The 26,489-nt window shown below is 47.5% G+C and overlaps 2 long non-coding RNA genes across 4 annotated transcripts in view; both read left to right on the forward strand.

Moving 5' to 3' along the window:
• The first annotated feature begins 7 nt into the window (after nucleotides 1–7).
• On the forward strand, nucleotides 8–4,973 carry Gm39094. 2 transcript variants are annotated; one of them, XR_869977.1, is made up of 3 exons: nucleotides 8–129; nucleotides 2,658–2,871; nucleotides 4,442–4,973. It is a non-coding gene; the product is annotated as a predicted gene, 39094 (long non-coding RNA). The 2 variants fall into 2 exon arrangements; XR_869976.1 differs by lacking the exon at nucleotides 8–129 and adding an exon at nucleotides 140–1,059.
• A 4,362-nt stretch (nucleotides 4,974–9,335) lies between these two features.
• The window catches only part of Gm33248, a 28,994-nt gene continuing 11,840 nt past the window's right edge, over nucleotides 9,336–26,489 (forward strand). Inside the window, exons 1-2 of one of the 2 annotated variants that reach the window (XR_378521.3) lie at nucleotides 9,336–9,443; nucleotides 10,144–10,357. This is a non-coding gene — a long non-coding RNA (predicted gene, 33248). Of the gene's footprint in view, nucleotides 9,444–10,106; nucleotides 10,358–26,489 lie in introns of both variants that reach the window. The other variant, XR_378520.4, reaches the window with a different exon arrangement.

Consider the following 26,489-nt stretch of genomic DNA (forward strand, 5'->3'; position numbering starts at 1 on the left):
AGGACTTTAAGTCTAAATGAAAATGAGCCTTTCTGCTAATATGTGCTTTTGTGCTGATCTTGTGCAAACTTCTTAAGCCTGCGCACCTGCTTTCTCATGTCCTGTCGGTGGAAATCATGGAGCCTCGGGGTAAGAGGGACATGGGGACAGCTCCATGGGGACAGCTCCCTGGATCTCTATGGCCTTTAAAGTATAGGTGGGCCAACCGGCTCATTTCAGTTGGACCATTGGTCATCCTCTTAATTCTCGTGTGTCCCTTGGCTGATTGTCTGGATCCATCAACTATTGATGAAGATCCTAGCCTATTTTGTTACCAGGACAGAGATGCACACAGAAGTCTGTCTGTATGCGTCTGTGCTTTCTTACTAACACGATTATCAAAATTCAGTTCTCCTCTCCTAAGAGCGAGAGTGTTCTTCAGTGGGACCCACCTCTGTAGACACACTGATGTTGAAGTGATGGCTCTTGTTTACCAATGTCATATTTGATATCCCCATCTTTTCTGGCCTCTTGGAGGATGGGTGGGGCCATTTTGACTGTGTCTGACTACAAGCTGTAAGAGGAAGTGGTGTAGTTAACTTCCAGGTTGAAGCATAGCCCCAGGTTGGGGGTGAGTGGGATATCTCTTTCCCTTTCATGGTAATTGTGGAAGCCATACATTTCAGAGAATTCAGTTCTAAGATGCAGAATGGGCCACTAGCCTCCATCCATCAGCAAGTGACTGTGTGGATTAGGGCATAAGCCCCATGCTATCCTGCAGCCCCTACCAACTCACAATGGGCATAGAATAAGCCTTTGTTATGCTTAGGCCCTAAGGCTTCAGGGTCTATTAGTTACTGCAACTCACCCAGCCTGGCCTCATGGTTGAGGATTTCTGCATCAGCCATGGGCTGGAGCTGACAGTGCTTTCACAGGGGGGCAGGCTGGGTGTTCCATCTTTGCAGGACATCCTTTGTGTGGCCCAGCCGTGAGACGCTGCCTCACTGGGGAAGGTGTTTCTGCATTAGAGAAAACAGACCATCGATGGCCAGCAAATGATGTTTCCTGTGGACACACTAGGTACTTGATATCTGTAATCACTGTTTGTTGTGGGGTCTACTGGTGACTTCAGGATCACGAATATGTGTGGAGTGAGCGTGGAATGAGCTAAGGCCACACTTGTCGCTGATCCTGAGATGAATTCTGCACCATTGGTGTGTAGGCACACCCACCTGCAAGTTCAGATGGTGTGTACACATCACCACCTAAGTTCAGAGCGAGGACAGGTAGAAGTAAGAGGGTTTCTGGCTGCTGCATTTTGTGCTTATTTACTCAGTGGCTCTACTCTGAAAACCGATATCAGGCCATAACCCGTTTATAAGCAGGAAATGAAGGAAGTCAGGAAGGCCCCCCAGAGAAGTCGTGTATTGAGATACTGGGCAGTAAAGAAGAGTTGCTACGGGAGCTCTGAATGCTAGCTGGCTGGTGGAGAATGTTAGTTGTGGTGTGTGACTTCAGATGAGTTAGGAGGAAGGAGAGCAAGGGGCTCAGTCTCTGTTCATCTCCCTGACCAGAGGAGACAGTCTCTGCTGTGGAAACAATTCCCATGCTGGAGCAATTATGTTGAATAGAGTCTCCACAGAGAGCTATTAGCAAAGGCAGGCCATTGCTCCCAGCAGAAGTGTGGGGCTAAAGGTGCCTGCGAACCACTTTTGCCCACTGAGGAATACACAGGGTTTGCCGTATGCACGCCTCTCTTGGGAGGCGCCTTATTTAATATGTTCTCTTTCACTGGTGCTGAACCCAAGGCCAGAGGTGTTATAACTTGTGCCTGAACAAAGCTTGGGTAACACACATGTTTTTTTCTGTAAGTTGCTTCAGAGTCTTGTTGCACCAGGAACATTAGAAAGCCCTTCAGCAGTACGGGGCGGGGGACAGGGATGGGGCCAGGCTTTCTCAACAGTGTAGTTGCCAGAGTGTGAACGGACACCTAAGAAAGCCGCAGGGAGAGCACTGGGTGTCACCTCACTGTCTCTGCCAGCCATGTATGTGCCAGTGACCCAGACTTCTCATTGTTTTGCACTTGAGTGCAAAACAATTATGAAGAAGCCTTGATTTTAAGGTCACAAATTATCAGATTAAATAAATTTGCAAACATGGACTCTACAAACATTGAGGATCAATCACATGTTTTTTTTGTGGGGGGTGGGGTGGGGAGACCAGAAAAGACCTCAGAGTGAAAGCCATCCCTCCTTTCTGTGTGTGTGTGTGTGGGGGGGGGGTGAATTGCAGCTAAATGAGTTACTAATTACATAGAAGGAAGCTCAATAGGCTACCACTTATTGCTTGATGAAACACTATTGAAGCCACAAGATGAACGAATTGCTGAGTATCTTCTAATACGAAACCTTGTGAAATGAAAACACTGTCCACCCACTGCTTCTGCCCCTGTGCATTCAGCTACTCTAAATCAAACGTATCTGAGGGCCGGGGAGACGGCTCAGCAGGTTGAGGATTTTTCACACAAGTGTGAGGACCTGAGCTTGTTCAAATCCCCAGAACCCACCTAAAACTGGGAAGAGTAGCACACATCGGTAATACCACAGTAAGATGGGATGGGGAGACGGGAGGGAGAATCCTGGAAGCTCTTGAGCCAACAAGCCTGGCATACATTGCAGTGAACAATAAAAGAGGATCCTTGGGCTGCTGAGATGATTCAGTGGATACAGCTGCTTTCTGCCAAGTGGGATGACCTGAATATGATCCCTGGAACCCACATGGTGGAAGGAAGAGAACCAACTTCCACAAAGCTGTCCTCTGACTCCACACGTATTCTGTGACACGCAGACGTGCACCCGCGCACATGCATGCATGCATGCAGAAGCAATAAAGGTAAAATAAATCAAAAGATCTTGTTTAAGGTAAACCAGAAGGACCAGCACCTGAGATGTCCTCTGCCCTTCACACATGCACCGTCACACACACACCATGGCACACACGTGCTGTGTCACACATGCTAACACTCACACATACACAGGCGTACATCATGCACACATAAAATTTTGGAAAAAAAAACCCTTGCAACTGCATTGAATACGTGCACATATCTTTTATTCTTGTTATCCTCTAAACAAAACAATGTAGTATCTCTCTAGCACTTACATTGCATCAGTCACTATAAGCAATACAGGGATAATTTATAATGCATGGGAGGGTGCTTGCAGATTATATGCAAATTAGATGCCAGTAAATATGGAGGAGTAACTACAAGCTAGTACACACACACACACACACACACACTCCATTTCCTTGTGAGTAAAAAAGTGCTTAATTAGGATATGTGATGTAGACACACTTGGTTTATAGATAGAAGATTCCAGAAGACATATTTTAATAAGGCACCATGTGTATGAACTGAAATAGCAGATGAATTCAACTGTGTCCCCTCACTCATTTGTGTTTTCAAAATTTGTTTCCAGTGAGAGCCCCTTCTATAACTAAGAGAATGCTATTTTTACAATGAATGTTTCTAGGATGCTTACCAGGTGCTAGTCTAGTGTGTATGTGTGTGTGTGTGTGTGTGTGTGTGTGTGTGTAGATCCCAGAACAATTTCCTTTGTCAATATCTAGGCGCCATCCTCCTCTTTTTGAGATGGGGGTCTCTCCTGGCGTCAAACTTTGTAAGTTCAAATCTCCATATCTCCATCCCAACTATGGAATCATTAAAATTCTTGCAATAATAATAAAAACAGAAAGAAAAAGAACAGAAGTCTCCAGGTACCATAGCTTCTTTCCACAGAGTCAGAATGCCCTGGAGGGCCTGTTCCCTCTGAGGAATCTTGCTACCATTCTGAGACCAGGAATGCGAGGTGGAGTCTCTGGCCCAAATCCCCCTTGCTCAGAAGTGCTGAGGTCTTAGTCTTTCCAGCCAGGGCAGAATTCCTGGGATTTGGCCACAAGGCCACGGCTAACAGATTTGGGCAGGAATTTTGTCTGTCTCCTTCTCTGTTTTTAGAAGAAATAAGCCCCTGTCTAAGCAGAATTGAGCCTAATATTATCTAGTTCTCTTCAACGCCTGAGCAAAAATTGCAGGGTTACTCTGGCAGCGTGACTGTCTGGGGAGTGTGGTCTCTGGGAGAGCAAGTCCTTTGCCCAGGACGTGGTCCATTGTTAGTTAGCAGGGCCCAGGGCTGCGTGGGAGGAACTTAGCAGATGTTGCCTTGTAGTCAGGAAACATGCTGCTTGTAATTTTGCTTTGGCGCAGTGCAGTGTTCTGCATGCAACTTGTGTTTTCTGATTGTAAACAAACAAACTAACTGACAAAACAAAGCAACAATGGCCAAAGGTGTTCACAGGAGCTGGGCTCAGGTTCCACTCCCTTCCCAATAGCATCTTTCCCTGGTCTCTGTCTCTGCAGGATGAGGCTTGACAAGTCTGCATCTCTCTGGCTTTTTCCTTCTAGACTGCTGTTTGAACGCTGTACTGTAGAAGGCACAGACTGAGATGCTGGATCAACTGCGCATGCCTGTCTTTGTGACCGGCTGCTATCGATCCTTCCGAGCCCGTGTGCCACGCTGGAAAGCTGCATCTAAGAGTTAAGATTTACTGGCTTAAAAGCGTGTGTGTCGTGGGATTGCGCGGTGGCTCAGTAAGTAAGTGCTTGCCTTGCACACACAAAGACCTAACTGTTCAATGTGCAGCTCCTATGTTTAAAAATCTAGTTGAGCATTGTGGCACACACTTATAATCTCAGCTCTAAAGAAGCAAAGACCGTGGCTCCCTGGGGCTCACTGGTAGCCAGCAGCCAAACTGGTGAGTTGCAGGTAAAAGTGAGAGTTTTTTTTTTTTTTCTCACAAAACATGATGGATTATGAGGAACTACAGTTGAGATTGTCCTCTGGTCTCCACAGACACATATGTACTCATACCTATACATAGTCATGCACCTGCAAACACACACACACACACACACACACACACACACACACACACACACACACTCACACACACACACTCACACACACACTCACATACACTCACATATACACTCACATACACACACACTAACATATACACACACTCACACACACTCACATACACACACTCACATACACACACACACTCACACATACTCACACACACTCACACACACACACTCACATACACACACTCACACACACACACTCACACACACACTCACATACACACACTCACATACACACACACACCAACATACACACACACTCACACACACTCACATACACACACACACACACACTCACATACACACACTCACGTGCATGCACACAGGTCAGGGTACAGCATTTAGGCCCCAGGTTGGACATCAGACTACAACCCTTTTTACTGTTTTTGATGGCAAAGCCCCACACTTGGAATGTTTTGAGGAACTACAAAGCAGAGAAAGGCGTCTGAAGTACCATTTGATTGCAGCATCAGTGAGTTTGGCTAGGGAGGAAAGCATCTCCATAGACAGAAGTGAGGTGGTCTCCCCAGATCACACCTGGCAGGATACCCCTTAAAGCACTAAGGGAAAGTCAGCTCCCAAGGCTGACTTTGGGCTCGGGGACATTGGAGCTCCCAAGACCACAGGGAGAATCGGGCACAGTTTTCAGTTCTCCTCAAGGAGGATGGCCTTCCACTATCATTCACTGTGGACACTCACCAGGGAAGCCATGACTCAACCCTTCTCAACCCAGCTTCTCAACCCCCCCCCCCCGCACCTCCCCCACTCCCGCCCTGTTCCCCGTTTCTCTGAGTGATTAAGCCTTTGCTGGCATCGGAGAGCAGCACTCTTACAACCCAGCTGGGGCTCTGGGAGGCCTACAACTTAATTACCTCTCCTCCTCAGCACCACACATCTCAGTGGCTCTGCCTCACGCTCATCGGCACGAGGGGCCTGACTGCCAAAGAGTTCAGAGCAGCATCCGGTTGTATTTCTAAGGCGCTTCACCTTAGCAGGCAGGCTCTCACATGAGGCAGCAAACAGGCCCAACCCAGGAGAAGGACTGGCCTGAGCTGCCTGCTTCTGCTGAGGTATGCAGAGCTAGCTAGGGGGGCTGCCAGTCTGGACCAGCTGAGAGACACAGGGACACAGGAATGCTGTGGAGTGGAGGTCGGTGCCAGAGGCTGCAGCACCTGTTGGGCTCAGCCCAGGTCAGGAGACTGAGGGCTGCAGGTGTACCTCAGGGGTAGGCAGCAGGACCAGGAGGCAGCAGGAAAACCCCTGGGGCTAGAGTATCTCATTATAGCCAGTAGCAGCAGACAGGAGGATTATCCAGAAAGATAAGGGCTCCCCTGGGCCCTTAGAAAGGACTTTGGACTTGTGCAATATCACAGACAAAAATTGCACAATCACACCTAGATGGCCCCTCTCTAGAAAAAGAACAAATCCCGGAACTGACTTCCGGGACCTTGTGACTTCCTGGTGACTTAAAGCATGGACTTATCAGTGACTGTCTAGCCTCAGGTATATTACCCTACCTGAAAGTGAATTCACTCCTTTTTAACCTGTAAAGGAGGAAGATGGGAGGAAGGGTCCTGAAAGCAAAAAAGAGAGGTCATTAGCTGGCCATGGACTTAACCAAGACCCTAACAGGAGCAAACAGAAGGGCTTCCTCCCTGCAGGGACCCCTGCCTGTCCACAGCAGCTTGGCGAGCTCAGGCTGATGTGGGACTCCAGGCCATGCCGAGGGGTAAAGACATTCCCTTCTTTCTCAGAGACAAGTAGTGAAAACCCCTAATTGCATGGAATTTGTGTTGAATTCGGTGTCTTTACACACCACAGTATTCTGCCTCAGGGTCAATCCACATACTTTTTCATCCATTCTATAAAAATGCAGAGCCAGGTGTGGTGGTACATGCATTCCAACATCTGGGAGGAGTTCAAGGATATCCTGGGCTACCTGAGAAGTCTGTGGTCAGCTAAGATGAAAGGTGTTCCAGTCTGTGTGTGTGTGTGTGTGTGTGTGCACATGCATGCATGAATGGGTCACAGAATGCATACTGAAGGTTAGTGGACAATTTGTAGGATCCATTTCTCTCCTTCCACCATGTAGGTCCTGGAGGTTGAACTTAAGGCGTCAGACTTGGCAGTAGGTGCCTTTCTTTATCTGCTGAGCCATCCTGTCGATCCTGAAATGTATTTGAATCCAGTTGATAGAACAAGGACTGGGCTTGTCACAAATAGGTTTCCAAGGCTCATGAAGCACTTGGCATAGACCTGTTCCTCACAAGGAATACCTACCACCAATTCTAGCTACAGATGGGGACCTGCATAGGGGCTCACTGACCAGCTGGCTCCCTAATGACACAGAGCTTCCTGGATCCTGGCCTGTAGGAGGAGGCAGGGACCGGGATGGTGAGCAGGACCTCAGAGCTGCACTCTGACCCAAAGGCCTTCTTGAGAAGAGGGGAGAATGCTTTGTTAAATCTGGGAGCCACAGGCCAATCCTGCAAGTGGAGTTTGTGGTTTCTGCCTAAAGTAGGAAACAGCTACAAGAGCAAATGGAGCCTTCTCTGCTGAGAAATCGCATCCTCATTTCTTAGTCACTGCCATGGGGCAATAACAAACACACACAGGAACACACACACACACACACACACACACACACACACACACAGCCCAGAGAGCCTTCATGGTTGTTCTATCTAGTTCCGGGGCTATTCTCACAAAGATCCTAGCTGGCTTTGACCTGAGGTCTGGGGCCAGCTGGGAACCCACAGGCCTTGTTACTCACAATGCAGTTCAAAGCCTGGTGACACTCACAGCCCAAAGGCTCTTGCTGCAAATGTAGCCACAGTGCCTGGGCCACTGAAGCAGGAGCCATGTCGGATGTCATGCCATGGGGTTTCCTGCACTGAAGGACCACAGCCAGGGCAGCACTGGAAGGACACTTCTACTCAAGCTCAGGCCTGGGAGGATCCTAGAGAAGCCAAAGCAGTCCTCTCAGGGTTCTGAGCAAGCCTTCAGCTTGGGCGTCCTTAGCACTCTGGGCAGGAGGCCAACCAGGCAGGCTTAGAGGCTTCCCAGCACACGGCAGCATCGAATGCGCAGGTAAGAAACAGGACAGTCCAGAGTGCAGGTGAACAATTCATGCCGTGGCAAGCTGTGTGCGTTCCTCTGAGGAAGTGGCCCACACTAGTGAGTCACAGGCCTGTACCTGCCCATACTTACATTACCTGAGATTATTGGGATTTTCTTTCCACTTGCTCCCAGAAAGGAGCAGTCACACAAAGAGTTTGGTAGAGCAAAGTCACTGGCCTTGAATTTGGATAGAACAGTATCCGCAGAGGCAAATAAAGAGTACTGAGTACAGCCACCATAGCGGCTGGGCCAGCATGTGCATGTGTAGAGGAGGGATGGTCCCAACCAGCCACTGCAGTATATATAGCATCCCTAGGATGAAAACAGAGAGCAAAGCTTTCCTCTCTTAGTGATCACAAGATCACAGTGTGAGGTCTCAGTGTGAGACCTTTCTTCCCTCACATTCATGGCCTTGAACATTTGAAAATAATAAAGAAAAAAACCTTTGAATTAAAATTTGTGACAGAGTCTGCCTGTCTTAGAGGACCTTGGCTTAGTGGGCATGGCTGATTGCCAGCCAGGCTACAAAGGCAGGAAGAAAGGAAACACCGGCAGAGCCAGCCATGAGGAGAGACCTCTCCCATAGATCAGTGCGGCCCCTGGGGCTCTCATGCCAGTGTACCCAGCCCTGGAAAGATACTGGGATACATGAATGCTTCTAGGTGGGATACATGAAAGATGCTGGGACCTGGGCTGCACTGCAGACCAAGCTGACTCTCTGGGGATGAAACCAAAGAACAATGCTGTTAAAGGCTTGCTAAGTGAGCTTTATATGACCCCAGGCCTGAGAACAGCCAGGTACAGCCCAAGGCTTAGAGGTGGAAGAGAGGGGTCAGAAAGGACAGCTTTTATGCTGTGTTGGGGACCAGTACAGACTATAAGCTAGAGCAGAGACTCTTAGTAACCACCTGCTTGTGACTTTTACTAACCTTTGACGGCTGTAGTGGCTATTCCTGGTTGTCAACTTGACAATATTTGGAATGAACTACAATCCGGAATTGGAAGGCTCACCAGTGACCCTTATCTGGAGGCTTGGAGATCCTTATCTGGATCTTGGTATGGAGATCTTGAGCCATAGTGGCTATGGATTCCAGAAGATTGAATCTCCGAGTTTAAGGAACACACCTTTAATCTGGACTACGCCTTTCATCTGGGATTAAAGGTGTGGTGGAACACACCTTTAATCTGGGCTCCACCTTCTGCTGGAGACAATATAAGGACATTGGAAGAAGGGAGTCTAGCTCTTGCTCTTGCTCCTGCTCCTTCGCCTGCTTGCTGCGTGAGACTGAGTAACTGCTAGATCCTTGGACTTCCATTCACAGCTGCGACTGAACAATTGTTGGGAATTGGGCTGCCGACTGTAAGTCATCAATAAATTCCTTTACTAACTAGAGACTATCCGTAAGTTCTGTGACTCTAGAGAACCCTGACTAATACAACGGCCTAGGATGGATAGGGAGGTCCATCCATAGAACTGACCATTTGGGCTATGCTCTGACACACCTGCCTTCCCCACTGGCCTCTGAACCTGGTCAGCGCTTCCTTTCTGTCGGCAGCACGCTGCCTTTCTCCAGAATCTTTGCTGACCTGACCTCAGGCCAAGCTGTATATTAGGTTTCTGCTGCTGATGTAATAGAAATCACACGAGCGTCATGTATCCAAGATAGCAGTAGTTTACTGTCTGATGGCTCTGGAGGTCAGAAATGCTGACGTCAAATTGCGGCGAAGTCTGCATTACTTCTGGGTGGGGGAGAGAGCAGGGGAGCTGGCAGGGGAGCTGGCTGCTCTGGGAGGTGTGCCTTTTCTTCCCTTTCTTCTCCAGTATTTAGAAGCCGGTGCCTCCCTTGCCTCACAGTCTCTTCCTCTAGTCACTCTGACCTCTGCATCTGTCTCACGTCTTCTTCCACTGGGGCCCCTGTGATTGATTACATGGGAACACATCAGCATAATCTTTCCAGAAATGAGAGCCTTGGTCCCATCTCCTAAGTCCCTCTTGCTAATTAATGGAAGGTCACATCCACAGATTGTGAGAATTCAATGTGAACATCTTTGAAATGCAGTTTCAAATCTCCCACACGCTGACAAGAGCCACGTGAACCATTGTGCAGCACTGCACCCATTTGACAGATGAGAGCATGGATACCTAACCGGAGCCTGGCAGGTCTTGGACAGCAGAGGCCACCCTGCATCTGACACCATCTCTTGTAATCCATGACTTCTCTTCCTGCCTCCATGAATCTCCAGATAACAGATTCCTGCCCTCCTAAAAGATGGGTATGTTTACACACTTCTATTGAAAGTTGATGCTCACATAGAATCATAGTCAGGCATTGTAGTGGGCCCAGAAAGGCAGGCAAGGCACATGCAGGTTTCTCTAGGTTGGTAGCCATGACGCTTGGGCTTTTCCGGTGTCCTTGACTAGATCATTTCCCTCACACCCCAAAATAATTTGAGCAGATGTTTCATCTCTATGCAACTAGTCTTAGTGCTACCATCACCAGCTTTCTTCTGTGGTTTCTCTTGGTCTTTCCTTCTTAACTCTACAAGACCACACCACATATTCCTTTCTCCTCACCAGGACATGGCAGAGTGTCTGTAGTGTTTGGAGGATTATGAAATACAAGGCTTCACAGAAACCCAAGGCCCACAGATCCTCCAAGCTGTAGCTGATTGCGCTGGTGCTTTCGTCCATTTCCGTCCTTTTATCCTCATTCACTGAGAGGGAACTGCGGGGGTGGAGGGTGGGGGGAGTGGGGAGGGGGTGTAAGGCTTTGCCTTAGCAGCGTTTGACCACGTGACTTGCTTAGGCCAATGGACAGAGAGTGGATCTGGCAGACGCCATGTCTGGGCACTTCTCGGCGTAGTTACATGGGTGTTTTCTACTTTTTTTTTCCTCCCTGGGGAAAACACAAGGTGATCCCTCAACATGTGTCTCAGAGTGAAAGGAAAAGAGGAATGTAGCCACCTTAGAGCTTGGAATCTGAACAAGACTGGAACTCTCGTTGCAACAAAATATGACTGAGGAATTTTTGTTGCTGCAGTATAACTTTGCGAGTTCTGACCAATACTGAAATCATTGCCAGACATCTCAGGGCACATTCAGCTTTCTTCCTCCCAAATAGAGACAGGGATCCAAAGAGGACCCTGGCCCTGACATCAGAAAGATGTATGCCTCCTTTTAAAAAATATTATTTTATTTTAAATGTTTATTTGTGTGTCTCTGCATAGTTATGTGCACTTGAATGCCGGTACACATGGATGCAGGAGACATTGGATTGCTGGGGGCTGGAACTAACTATAGGCAACTGTGAGCTCTCTGACGTAGGTGCAGGAGCGGCACAAGTTATTATTGACTGAACCTTCTCTCCAGCATGCGCGCTTATTTATTATTTATTTATTCACAATGATGAATTCTCTGAGAGAAAGCACTCCTTATTTTCACTGTTTTGTTTATCCATGGTTGTGGTGTGCTTTGCACAGTGCATGCTTACCGCTGTCTATCTGTGGAGGGTAGAGGACAACTTGCAGGAGTTGGCTCTCTCTCTCCTTCTACAGTGTGAGTCTTAGCGATTGAAGTCAGGTTCCTAGGCTTAACCGCAAGCACCTTTACCTACTGGGCCATCTCACTGGTCTCACCTCATCCCTTAAGACAGAGTCTTTCATTGGGACTTGAGGCTTGCTGTCTAAGCTAGGCAGATTGGCCAGGGATCTGTCTGCCTCTACTTCCCCAGAGCGAGGATGACTACTAATGCATGCCTCCTTACCTTGCTTCTTATGTGAGTGCTGGGAATCAAACTCAGATCTGCATGTTTGTATGGTAGCCACTTACTGACTGAGCTAGATCCCCAGCCCTCAATCAGACTCTTCAGCTGATTAAAACTCTGGGTGTACGGGTTTTGCATGTAATACTCTGAAGTTGTATGCTTTAAGGAAAGGCATGAAAATTCTGTAATAGAACTATCCCAGAAATCTGTACACAGATATTAATAGTAGTAATATTTACAATCGTGCCCGAAGTAGAAAGGACACAAGTGTCTGTCAGCTGATGAACGAGATGCTATTCAGCCATTAAATAAGTGGCATATTGATGATGTTACGCCATGATGGAGCATTGAAGATACAAGTGGGAATGATCAGTCAGAAAATGGCTCACACTGCATAGTTCTAGTTGTACTGAATGCCTCAAATATGTCAGTCCAGAGAGATGGGGAGTATTAACAGATGGCTGAATAGCCGGGAGGCCACGGAGAGTGGAGAGGCTGTGAAACAAGAACTAATGGGCAGCGGCTTCCTCTGAGGGCAATCAAAGTGTTTGAAGTTAGATATGAGTAATGTTGCACAACTGTCTCGATATACCAAAGGCCAGTGACGGTTGCAGCCGACCGCTTTATGAGATGTACATTTAATGTAGGTTGTATACTATGTGAACTCTGCCTTAATATTACAGAAAACCCATCGAGGGGTGTTGGGGACGAGGAGCCAGGAGGGGAGCCGTTGGTTTGTGGAAGGACCTGACCACCTCTTACTCTTTGATCTTCTAATAAATGTCTCTTCTCTTCTGCTGATGCCACATGGCCAAGGAAAGAGAAAATTACTTATTGCTTAGCTCCAAGCAAATGGTCGGGATTTTATTAGATCATTTTATTAAAAACATAGAAAGGAAGAAGGGAGTAGTGGATGGGGGGGGGGGGAGAACTGTACACAAACAAAAAGGCAGAACTTGTCCTGGAAAGTGTTTCTCATGCCCGTGAGTCCTTCTGCTTAGCACTGTCTAGATTACTTAGCACTGAAGTCTTCATTTGGAAGCTCCGGACAACATTGGCTATCTTCTTTCCCTTTCGAACTGGGCCAGAGCCACAGCTAGCCAAAGTCCGGTAAGAATAGATGGTGGGGGTGGTGTGGTGGTGTTGAGTGGTCCTTTCAGGATAGGTGGTCTTTTTGTCCCTTGCCAGCTAGCTAAAGAGGCATGGGTAAAGGGGTGGAGGGGGCTTGTGTGAAACTCATGTCTTCCTTCCATGCCGCATGCCCCACCAGAGGAGAGGGCTGCCTCCCCACAAGGCAAATGCTTGGTGATAACACAACAGCCAAGACAACAGGAAATCCTAACACCTCCTGCGTCCTTCCTATACCTCATCTTCAGCCTTCAGTTTCACCAATTGCCCAGGCAAATGTTGGGGTGTCTTAGCCAAGAGGGGAGACTAGTAAGCACTGCTCCCTGGCATTGCGTAGGTAACTGTAGATCTTACGATCAGACTGAGGAGGTGGCTTTCTGAGTGAAGAGCTCACCGTGGCAAGCATGGGGGTCTGGGTACGTCCAGAGTCCACCTAAAACATCTGGGCACCATGGCACACATGTGTAATCCTAGGGCGCGAGTGGTAGATACAGGTAGACACAAGGGCTCACTAGTCTGCCAGTCCAGCTTAACCACTGGGCTCCAGGCAAATGAGAAACCTTGACCCGAAAAGAAAAAAAAAAACATAGAAAGGAATAAGAGATAGAGGGGTGACAGATGGCATACATCCAATTTGTCCTCTGCCTTCTACACATTTAGATACATGTGTGCATGCTTGTGTACGCACGCAGACTCAGAGATCTAACCGTGCTGTGCCGTGATAATTCTGTGGTTTGAGTCCTGACCACTAGTACATAGGAGACCTGAGCTGATGAATGCGAAGGGCCACTCAAGCACGCATGCATGAGGTGACACATAATCACTGATTTAGAGGGCACTTCATCTTCCTGGCCAGTTTTCACTTCCCTCTGAGGAAGGAGTGTTATCTGGAGAGAATTTAGAACGGGGGAGCCTTTTCTCTGGGCTTTAGAAGCCTGTTTACCAAGCCCTCCAGATCCTGGCTTGAAAGGCTCAGTAAAGATGTGAGGTATGCTCAGAACAATCCAGGGCTCAGTCAATATTTATAGCCAGGGGCTTCGGCTCAGGTGGCTTCACGGGACTGTTTGAGCCCCCACTTAACCAGTGTACATTGATCATCTGCGGGAGACCTTTCGCCTGCTGGCCCCTCCATCTTTATTATACTGCGCAACTGGGACTACACTTGACTTTCAAAGGCTCGACTTGTGCCATTCAAAGGGAAAATTTCCACCTTCATTTTAAGCCCTATCTTGTTCTCCCGCGGTCTGAATAAATATTACTCAACAGCCGAAGTTACTTAAGCATCAATCATTTCTACTTCAAGGAGGAGGTAAAGAGAACAAAGATGTAACAGCACAAAAAGACTGAAACTCAACCTCCAGTGCTGGGAGGATTCCAAGCTTGTTGAGATTAAAGAAGCCCCAGAGAGCCGATGTTACCTCAGGTTCACCGGTGTACTCTTTCTCTCCAGGATTACACTTGACAATGAAGCAAGGTACCCTGGAAACCCTGGGCAGGTGGATGGCTAGGCTGGTGTGGGAGTGGTTAGCCTCCCCCCTTGTGAGAGGTTTCCACAAAGCCTTTGCATTCTTCTCCACATTGCACATCGCCCCTCCCCCTGCCCCAAAAGGTCTCTAGGCCACTTTCCACCATGGCACCCTCCAATGCAATCTACCCTACTGCCTCTCTCGTAAATCCACCCTCCCCTTCCTCTATACCAGTGGTTTTCAAACTGTGGGTCAAGACCCCCTCAGGGATTGAATGACCCATTCACAGGGTTGCCTAAGACCATCAGAAAACACAGATATTTACATTATGATTCATATGAGTAGCAAAATTGCAGCTATGAAGTAGCAACAAAAATAATTTTATGGTTGTGTGTGGGGGTCCTCTACAACATGAGAAACTGTATTAAAGGGTCACAGCATGAAGACGGTCGAGAACCACTGCTCTCTAATACCTTGAAAAAGAGTATAAAGTTTCCTGTAAAGAACATTTGGCTTCTAAAGCAGCTACTTCCTCTAATCCCATGAATACTCAGTTTAGGACTCTGAGATGCAAGAGCTCTACAGGCAGCCATGTTTTTCCACCTGTGCCTCAGTTTACCATTTTTCTATTCACCTAGGAAGCTGGCTGAGCACGTACGTCTTAAGCCCTACCTGTCTCTACTGAATCTATAGGTTTTACACACTCCCAGGTGGGTCTCCTGCCCTTTGACATTGTGGGTCTGATATGACCAAGGAAGTGGCATGTATTTAGAACTGGAAAAATCCAAATGGGTCATGGGGTTTGGTCTTTGTGGTGCGATGCTTTTAAACACAGCTTTCTGGAAAGATTACGCACAGTGTGAAATTCATTCTTGTCTAGGTACAAACGCAAGGTTCCTAGATCACTCACAGAGCTAAGCACTGATCTCTACAGTCAGTCAGTGCAGTAAACATGTTTACAACCCCAAAGGAACACTGTATCACATTTCATTCTTTTTGTTATGACAAGATATCCAATGAGCAGCAACTTAAGGGCTTATTTTGGCTCCACACCATACATTGTAGTGGCCAAAAGTACAGGGTGCTGGTTACATTGTATCTGTACTCAGAAAAGAGAGGGGGTTGGCGCTCAACTCTCTTCTCCCTTTTATGCAGTTTGTGACATTAGCCCATGAAACGTGCTGCCCATAATGAGGTTTTTCCTCCTCATCGAACCTACTAGAAACTATCTCACAGACATGCCCAGAGTTTTGTCCCGTGGTGATTTTAAACCTAGCGGTAACAATTGATATCTACCACCATATTCCCTCCTTCACTCATAATGCTGCTTGCTTCTCAGCTTAAAGCCAGCACTAGTCGGTCTATAGACATTTCCATATCAATTGAATTGTGTAGCATGTGGCCATTTGCCTGGCTTCTTCCACACGACGGGCGCAGTGTTTCCAGGGCTTCTGTGTTGACATTTATCAGTGCATTATTTATTCTAGTGGTTGAATCACATTACACTGAATGGACAAGCCGCTTTTTAATTAACCCATAAGCTGATTGGCCATTTGGGTTATTTCTGTTATGGAACAACTATGACTCAGGCTCCCGTGAGCATCTGTGCATGATGCGTTGTGTGGATACTTGCTTTCATTTCTCTTGATTGTATGCCTGTACATGGTTCTGCCAGGTCCTGTGATAAGTCTACCGATGGCATTTTAGAAACGGATAGGTTGTTTTCTGGAGGGAGGGGGTGTACCATTTCCTATCGACCCCCAGTCCAGCAGTGTGTGGAGATGAGAACCTCCCTGCATCCTTGGCAATACCTGCTTTTATTTTTATTTTTTTTAATCACACAGTGGATGTGAAAAGCTATTTCTCTGTAGTTTTGATTGACTTACATTTCTTTAATGAATGTTGACACCAAGTGTCTCCTGCAGTCATTGACCATCTGTGTGCCTTTCTCTGATTGTCTACATTGTTTAAGAAAGCATTAACCCCTACGAGCTCAGTGTCCCCGTGGGTTAAATGAAGGGAGTCGACAAGGCAATTCAAGTGACTGCAGCAAAGAAGCTGGAGTTGTCACATAGTAGACGTTAACAATGTTACTTCCCCACACCACTGAGCTGGCAACCATAGGTGGAATTGTCACACCCAGAATTTTCTTTCCTGTATGGCCCTGCTTGAGATTCACCACAGGAGGTACCTACAGGGCTTGGCACGAGTGGCTTGACAAATATTTTGTGCCCTCACAGTTGGCAAGGTGCCCTAGGAGCTCATGTCTGTGGCCTGTGCTCCACTATTCCACTTTGTTGGCCTAGGATATGAGGTATACTAGGAGCTGTGCCCAGCCACCCAGGTATATTCTTCGGCTTCTCCTGGACAACCGTGTGCACTTCTGTGGGAAGGAGCACAGTCTCTTGAGCATGTCACTCACACTATCAACGTTGGATGGGACCCCAACTTGGGCACCCATTAGTCCTTAGGGATTCCAGATCATCTCAGCTCTCCTATTCACATTCAATGGTCTTCCCATCCCCCCTACCCTCCACCTCACTGCTTCTCTGGACAAACTAAATTGACTTCAAGGGCAAGAGTAGAGGCAACCTGCTTGCAAAGAATTTTGTACTTCCTTCTGGTACTGTGTATGACCCACTTTCTATAGAAATATTGGACTTCACACCACCCAGATTGATTCGACCTCTCAGCTTGTGCCTGTGGGATGCCACAAGGGACAGCTAGCTATGTTACCCTTCTTCTCAAAAACCAAACCCAGAACCCTGGACATTTGGTCTCCCCAGAGAAACTAAACATGGTGACTTGGGCTTCTTCTCATACTAGTAGCCCCAGTCCCAGTCCCACTTGGCTTCTGTGACGTCAGTTTCAAAGACCCCCCCCCCCCCAGTTGTGTATTACCTTGTAGGTCTTTAGGTCACAAGCCCAAATGGATCTCACTGGAGCCTAAATTACTCAGCCATTCTCCCAAGGGGAGAGACTATTTTCTGGAGATGCTGCTGGGCAGGAGGTTTAGAGGCAGCTTTCGTAAAACCCAAAGCACAATGGAACAGGAAGCTCTATCTTGTCTTCCAAGTAATACAGGGCATTGTAGCCAAGACTTTTACTCCCTCTTCATCCACCGCACAAGGATACCAGGCTCTTCTTGGCTAGCTCTCCAGATGGACGTTCTGGCAATAGCCTGATGTGCCCCAGGCAGGGCTTTGCCCCCACTTCAGGATGCTCACCCTCAGACTCACTCTCTTCCCAGGCTTACATTGAGACCAACTTCTCCCAGTATAACTTCTGCCTCCTGCTCTTCTCTCCATCCTGGCCCCACCCTTGTCTCGCTTGACCGCCATATGCTCCTTGGCCCTCTCTAAAGCTGTGAGGATCCACTCCTCTGCTCTAGCTACCACGGTTCCTCCCAAGGAGCTCCTACTCACACACAGAGGATGCTTGGGGCGATGCTCACACACTGGACAGTGACAGTGCAAAAGAGCCGATTCATGGAGCCACAGAGGATGGGCTGTTCAGTGTCCAGGGCATTTATCACAAAGGGACACAAAGCTCAAGGTTTCTGTTGATGGAGCTATTTCCCAATAGCTTGGAAGGGGTAATTTTGACATCCCTAATGAGCACTCGGTTTATGGTGATTTAGGAAGAAGGTCAGGGGAGCATTGGCAGACTCACTCTGAGTCCTTAAGATATCTCTGTTGAGATTGGTAGCCAAGATGGAGATCACAGGAAAGAGGTTTAGATTTACTGTCTAATGTTCCTTCTCCTCCACCTCCCCGCTCTGATCTTGGCTCTCCGTGTGCACTTTTTGCATGATGAGTGTGCTTCTGGGCTACCACAGATCCACTAGGGGAGTCACAGCACATTTGAATGCAGCAAATTCAAGTCAGATCTCCTCGTCCCTTCTCTGTGAGCATCTTGCCACCATCATGTCTAAACTATTTGTCATCATGTCATAGCTCTCCCCTGGCCCTGCCTTTGAACCCTCCCCCTCATTCTTTGGTATTCACGCCCAGCAGAACCCAGCCTTCACTGCCTGACACTGGACCATGGCTTTCTGATCCTGCCTATGCTACCCTCAGACCTAAAGGCCAAGTTCTGGCTCCAAGCCTTCTGTCATCTGCTACAGATCTTTAGTGTGTTGCCACAAACATTGAGATTCATCCTGCACCTACTCTTCCTTGAAGACCTACTGTGCTCTGCACTTAGCATGTTAGATTAGTGAACAAAATTCTCAGGGGTTCATGGTCACATAGGGAGGACTATGTGACGTTGTGCACTAGGGTCAGAAGTGCCATAAGAGAGAGAGAGAAAGAGGACCAGGAACCATCAGTAAGGGCACCCATTCTGTTCTGAAGGCCAAGGAAGATTCCAATACTGGTAGGATTAAGTCTAGAGTCCTCCGCTACTTTGAAAGTGTATCCTTCCCCAACCCTAGCCCCAGCCTGGCCTGTCTACTCCTCACACTTCCCATGAAGAATCCACAGAGTATCCTGGCCTTTTCCAGAGTAGGCCAACGGCAGGCTTCTAAATGTTTCCATTTGCTCTTCTTTCTCCCTCAGTTAATTCTCGCTCCTCTCCTCTTGCTGTCAAAACCCCTACTGAGTCTTCAGGAGCTGTGGAAATCCCACCCCCTTTCTCCCTGAAGCCTCTCCTGATTTCCAGATTCACACCTAGCCCCTCTCTGTTGCTCTTGAAGGGCCCTGGTAGGCCCAAGCATAGCAAACATGGCTCTGGCAGGCCTTGCCTTTCTGTTCCCTCGTCCTTGCTAAAGTCTGTTAGATTACATTAGGCCATCCCCTTATTTGGCCACTTCCTCCTCCTGAGGCTGACCACAATGGTCTAGCTATCAAAGTACTGAAGTCCAGCAATCCTTCCCCCTTTGGCTGCCCTAATTATATGCCTAATTAAAATAAAACGCCTCATCCTAACACAGGCTTTCTCCTTTTCCTTTATAAACTGCCTATGGACCACATCTGTCTCCTCAATCTCCAGAGGCCGTCGTTTGCCTTCCTGGGGCAAATACCTCTTTCTCCACTCCTTTAGTCCTCCCTTCTTCTCCTTTGTCCTTCACCTCCTGTCTGTTTCTTATTCCCTGCCCTTTGTCCCTCTGGGGCAAACAAATCTTTGTGCTGACAACTTGGTGTCTCATGTCTTGTGCCAATCGATCCTTTTAGCACTTGTCATTTTCTAGATGCTATGCCGTAGCCCGCCGTGTGCATGTTCTTTGTCCTATGGGTACCGGTGGACACTGAGTTTGTCCATCACTGAGAAAAACCTACCACAGGGCTTCACAGGAATGTTCAGAGGAGGTGAGCTAGATGGGCGGTAGTGGTGCACGCCTTTAATCCCAGCACTTGGGAGGCAGAGGCAGGTGGATTTCTGAGTTCAAGGCCAGCCTGGTCTACAGAGTGAGTTTCAGGACAGCCAGGGCTACACAGAGAAACCCTGTCTTGGGGGTAGGTGGGGGGGAAGAGGAGGTGAGCTAAGGAAGAGGCCCAGGGAAACCTTGGGTCCCAGCCACACTGAGGCACAAACAGACCCGGCATAGAACACTGGAGTTGTTCTCTATGCTCTCACCTCACCTGCTCCCTGACCTGTCCCAGCCAAGTGACCTTCATCCGACCCACTCACTGTAGGTCTGCAGCCAACACTGTAGCTCTATCCCTCTAAGTCTTCCCCACAGAAAGTCTGAATGAACCCTCCAACACCAGGAAGGAAGATTTGAATTTATTCTGGGACTACACTCTCTGTCATTCTTCTTGACCAGGCTGTACCATTGTTCGTTCTTGCAGCCCCCCTGGCAAGCCTTCACCCCTAACCTAGGCTATTTGGACTGGCACAGCAGCCCACTCCATATGACCTCTGCTCCACCCCTCCTCTTGCACTTGGGTCCTTCTCTTTGGCTTAGTTCTGGAGAAAGTTTACGAGGCTCTTTTCCTCTATCTCTCATGGTTATCTTGATTGGCATTTTCACTTTACGTCGTGAGCCATTCTGCCTCCAGTTCTGACATAGTTGTTGGGGAAGCGGGAGGGGGAGGGGAGGAAGTTGGAAAGAGGTTTGTTGATGATGGCTACATTTTATTATGTGTGATGGTCATGGATCTGACAGGCGGCTCATCAAGCTGGAGGCTGGGGACACAAGGGGAAGACGAACAGCAAATGCCGTGAAGTCACAGTACAAAATATTTTTCAAAGGGACATCAAAGTCTTTTTCCATTCTGTCTTGCCTTGACCCCATTTCACACTGGCAAAACACAAACCGAAATTAAAATAAAAATACCAGGCTGGCTCCATGTAGCCAGTTGGACTGTGCAGCTAATTCACAGACTCTATTAACATCACTAAATGCAAACATTCCAAGATTTATTTTCCTTGCTTATAATTTTTTTTTTGCCTTTCCACTGGTGGGCTGTTTATTTCTAATAATCTGGTAGGAAAAAAACATTCGCTCATACCAGTGGAGGTCTTATATGCCAAGCTGCAAACCAGAGCACATTTTATTGTGGAAATAAAACCCTTGGAAAACAGACTCCAGGGGGGCCTGCTGACGGCGAGTTTACAACGTAGTACAATTGACGCCATTATAATTAGTTCCCCCCAAAAGTCTTATTTTTCAGGGCAGAGATCTGAATCTTTCTCTTTGCACACGAATATCTCTGGACTAGAGCAACAACATTATGGAGAATGAGTCACAGTGCAGCTTTGGGCTTTAAAGACTAACGCAGATCCTATAAATCTTGCCCGCATTCTTTTACTGGGAATGACTGACTTTGATGAAAACCAAGGACTGTAAATCAGAAACCTAAATAGCTTACTTTGTGGCAGATAAATACAGATTTATGCAGTGACAAAGTCCCATGTTAACCCCTTCCTGGTGCCACAGAGGACTTGAGGGCAGTGGGTGCAGAGAGGGATGGGGCCTTCAGCCTCTGCCTTTCTTCCTGGAGCCAGATGGGGAGGAGACTGAAGGCGAGACAGTGTTAGCAGATGATGCTCTCTGGCCAAGGGTTCCCACTGGCCCATCTCAGCTGGGCACAGTGCAGTCTCTTGGCTCTGGTTATTCCTGGGCTCTATGCTAGACAAGGTTCTGTGTGAGTGGTTGGGTGGGTGTCTCTTACAGCCTAGGCTTCCAAAATCCTTGTAAAGTCACTACTATCTTGGTCCTAACCCTCTTACCTGCAAATGGCACACCGTTAGAATTAAATTAGCAGTTATATACTAGTGTCTCTCTCTCTGTCTCTCTCTCTCGCTCTCTCTGTGTATGTTTGTGTGTCTGTGTGTGTGTATGTGTATATGTATGTATATGTGTACATATGTGTTTATGTGTATATATGTGTGTATATGTATGTGTGTATCTGTGTGTGGGTGTACATGTATCTATCTATCTATCTATCTATGTATATATATATATATATATATATGTTTATGTTTATGTATATGTGTGTGCATGTGTGTATATATGTATGTGTGTATCTGTGTGTGGTTGTACATGTGTATATATGTATGTTTATGTATATGTGTATGTATGTATGTATATGTGTGTATGTGTGTATATGTGTATGTGTGTATGTATATGTGTATGTGTGTGTATATATGTGTGTGTGTATGAATGTATGTGTGTATGTATGTATGTGTGTATGCATGTGCATGTGTATGTATGTGTGTATATGTGTATGTGTGTATGTATATGTGTATGTGTGTGTATGTATGTGTGTGTATATGTGTGTGTATGTATGTGTGTATTTATGTGTATGTGTGTGTATGTCTGTGTGTTTGTATGTGTGTGTATATGCATGTGTGTATATGTGTATGTGTGTATGTATGTGTGTATATGTGTGTGTGTATGTCTGTGTGTTTGTATGTGTGTGTGTGGTCTTGCCTCTCCCCCCACACACCATTTTTCTTTTTCTCTTTTTCCTTATTTCTATTTTTCTTCACTTGATTCTCTCTCTCATTTCCCCTCCTTCCTTCACTGCGGACCAAACCTACACCTCAAGCATGCTGGTACAGCACCAAGATTCATACTCAGTGTCACTCCCTGCCCTCAGTCCTTTTTATTTTGAGACAGGTCTCCCTAAGCTGCCTGGGCATTGAACTTGTAATTCTCCTGAAGTAGTTTTCCTAGCAACTAGGATTACAGTCTCATGCCACCAGGTGGCGGGCCTCTGCATTCCTAAGGAGCCCAAGAAAGACCTGATCCTGAGGTGCTGGGACCAACCAACACTGTGCAGAGCTCGCCAGAACCCACAGACAGAGCGAGCCCTCATCTTTTCTTTGCAACCCCTGGCTTCACTCATTCCACTGAAAGATCCATGCCACTGGATCTTCAAGTGCTCTGAGCCCCAACACTGCAGTGCTTGTGGGGCTCCCTTGTCTGTCCAGAGTCCCTGTGGCTGCCATGCGCGTCTCTCTCCAGGGCACAACCCTAGCCTGACTACACAATTGGCCTAGTGCTTTTGTGTTTAAACAAGGCGCACCCTGTGTTGGCCTCTCAAACTTTAAAAGAATACTGGGACCCGGTGACCCTGGGAGGGAGGAAGGGGGCATTTATCATTTTTATGTGACATTTCAAAGCAGGAGACTCCTTCTTGGCCAGGAGACAAAGGCCCGAGTGGGGTTAATGGAGGAACCCTATTTAATCATTAACGCTTAATACTAAAGAGTTTAAAAGGAAGCGGTGGGCTCCTTGTTCAGCCCTTTGGTGCTGGGGATACTCTGGGGGGTCAGGTGGGATTAAATCAGGTCCTGGCACAAGAGGCTTTCTGCTGAAGCTGGTATGAGAGCCCCAGGGGATGGGTGGTGATGGGTTTCACTCAAGTGACTCCAAGTCTCTTACCTAGCCCTTCCCATCAGCTCCCTCTGCCCTGTGGTGGTGACAGTACCCATTCATTTTCTAGGCTGGACAGGAGGTCTGCAATGACAGACAGCCCAAAACTCAGTCCACACCTGGTGGTGTGATGGGAAGCTCCTGGCAGACAAAGACCCTAAAGCCAGTTCTTCGCCAGTGTCACAGCTACAGTGACAGAGCATGTCACCGGACTTAGCAAGGAGACCTTGGCTCTTTGGTTCCTTTGCACCACAGCCTTCGGTTTACCTGCCTCCTATCCCAGCTCTCCACCTCTGCCTCAGTCTCCTCATTTGCACCTGGGACATGTTTTCCCAAGTGTCGGGACAAAGAGAACAGGCAGCAACCGTGGAGAAACCCACTTTCTCTCCGGGCCACTGGCCCAAGAGGAGCTGAACACTTGGCAAGCAGGCGCCAAGCCCCGTGTGCACCTAGTTGTCTTCTACAGACTCAGGTCCTAGAGAGAGTTTCTGGGTGGAACTGAACAGCACGATAACGTTTGCTGAGTTTCTGCTTATTTTTATTTGTGTGTGTGTCTGTCTGTGTGTGTGTTGTGTTATTGTAGCTTATCACCATAGCTACTGTTAACTGGACATTAAACTAAGTTTATTGCAAACTGTGCAACCTGCGAAGCCCACACCTGATCCAAAGGGCATTTTCAATTTAGAAAACAGAATTCTTTGTCCCTACCTACTCTGATCCCCCTCTATAGGATGCCCTCCTGACTCTGGGGTTGATTCTACCTAATTAATGCACTGCCAATTTCTAGAATTGGGGGTGCCGGTCCCTGCCCCTGCCAGGTGACCTTATGTGATTTACCCATGTGACTCTGTGCAGTTGGAGATTACCCATTCTCTTTGTTGTAGAATGCATGCTGTATTCCTGTTTGTAGTCACTTCCTATGCAGAATATCCAGATGTGGTATTTTTTTCATCTATCTTTATCAATAACTTCCCCCAAGTTATTAGAGAAAACAAAACAAATAGCTTTAAAAATTATACAACTATCCTGGTGGAACACAGCTTGGGCAAAGGCCATGAAGATGATTCATGGAAATCACAAAGATGTGGTAGCTCTCACCAACTAGCTAAAGGTGACAGGGTACCTGAACCTGCCCCCATTTCCAGCTTGGAGCAGCTGATCAAGTGGCAGTGTTCCTGGCCTGTAGGCCAGGTCACGGTGGCATCTGTCACTCAAGAGTCACAGGTATATTCAGAACAAAGGGCTGAGCAGGTATGAGCTCCACAAAGACACTCTGTAGCAAAAGGGAAGGGGCCTGCCCCAAGCTGCCCAGAACACACAGCTGACCTTTCTGCCTCCCTGTGGGAAAATTCCACAGTTGAAGATAAGATCGGGTTGTCAGGGCCTTGCAGGGGGCCTGGAACAGGGTAGAGAAACCCCAGACAGGGCTTACTCTGGAGTTTCTGCCAAACCTGTTGAGAGGAGAGCCTCCTTGTAATCCAGGGGGCAGGAGGCAAAGGATGTCTGGGAGAAACTTGACCTCCTGACTTAGGCTCAAGGAGTAGCCATCTCCTTGTTTCTCTCCCCGGACAGACCCAAGCAGCTATAGACAGTTTACCTTCCAGAGTGCTTTCAATGTCTAGTTCCTGAATGAATCCTAGGGATCTGACTACCCTGCATGGGATGGCCTACTCTTGAGAGTGGGGGAAGAAGAGGGCTATGTTCTCTTCTGACAGCCACACTGCCTGGCTCTTCACAATCCTGACTTTCTTTTATGACCCTTACTGCCTTCTTAATTTCCCATCTCTGCAGAGTGGTCCTGATGGTGCACCTGCCTTTCCACCATCTCTCAGAGTGGTCCTGATGGTGAGCCCGCCCTCCCAGGGTGGTAGGGAGAGCTCTGTCTATAGAAAGGTGTGTCAGGGATCATCTACCTCGGAGCTCACGTGCTTGCTCTGTTCTAGTTTAGTTTTTCTTTGCACAGAAGAGAAAAACCAACAAACACAGCAACAAAGAAGCCTGACTGCTGTAGGGTACCCAGCACCAGCCAAGCATCAGCCTCCTGAGGCTTATTTCTGATGGAGTCTTTGAGGTGGTCTCATAGGCCCTTCTTAGCATCCTCAGCAAAGGCCCCAATCAGGGTTCTAGCAAATGAGAGTGGAGAGATAATATTCCTGTCCTTCAAGAAGACTGGCCTGGAGTCCCCAAAGGCCACCCATACTATTCTGCAGCTTACAAACATAATCTGATATTCATGTTACTTGAAACAAGTTCTTATTAAATTCCAAACAACCTATAGGAAACACCTGGGCTTCCTGCCCACCCCCCATCTGTGTCTGTGTGTGTGTGTCTGTCTCTCTGTGTCTGTCCGTCTGTCTGTCTCTTTCTCTGTCTCTCTGTCTCTGTGTCTGTCTGTCTTTGTCTCTGTCTCTCTGTCTCTCTGTGTCTTTCTCTGTCTCTGTCTCTCTTTCTGTGTGTGTGTGTGTGTGTGTATGTGTGTGTGTGTGTGTGTGTGTGTGTGTGTGTGTGTGTGTGTGTGTGTGTAAAACAAAGGGCTTATACATTATACATACTATGCAAAGGAATTTTGGCCTTGAATCCAGACTGGTCAAAGGTCAACTAGATCTGATTTGCTGGAGTCTTTCTTGAAAGTTCGCAACTGTTCTGAAACTGTTTTGGTTTTCAGATAGGAAGCCCTACTTATAAAGTACCCTGGCCCCGCACTGGAGCTGTCAGTCACCCCACTTAAGTTGCTGCGTCACCCTCTGCTCTCACTCTTTTCTGTCTCACTCTTACTAGCGATGCATTCATTAGTGCTCATGACCACGTTCTCCCAATAAACCTAACAATAACAATGTTATTAATAATAATATTGAAACACCTGCCTTACATGGCACGGAGTGAAAGAGTTCTCTTTCATCTGAGCTCTACTAAAGTAGAACTGGGCCTCTGCAAATGAACGAGTGTGTGGCGGCTTAGTCCTGGGAATTCTTGCTGGTTCGGACACAAGGCTGCTTAAGGTCTTTCTTCTCTAGATCAAAACCTACTGCTAATACCTTGGCCTTGCTATGCCTCCCAAACAAGAGGACCCACACCACAGGTTGTGCCCAGCTTGAACCATTTTCAAGATGTGCTTTAAAGCCATATTAAAACCCCATTGGCTGCCAAGGCTGTGAGGGTTGGGTCTACCGGTTCCCACAGTCTACTAAACTTTCCAGGGATTCTTCTTGACATGCTGACAG

Source organism: Mus musculus, chromosome 7, assembly GCF_000001635.26.
Source record: "Mus musculus strain C57BL/6J chromosome 7, GRCm38.p6 C57BL/6J".
Classification (NCBI taxonomy): Eukaryota; Metazoa; Chordata; class Mammalia; order Rodentia; family Muridae; genus Mus; species Mus musculus.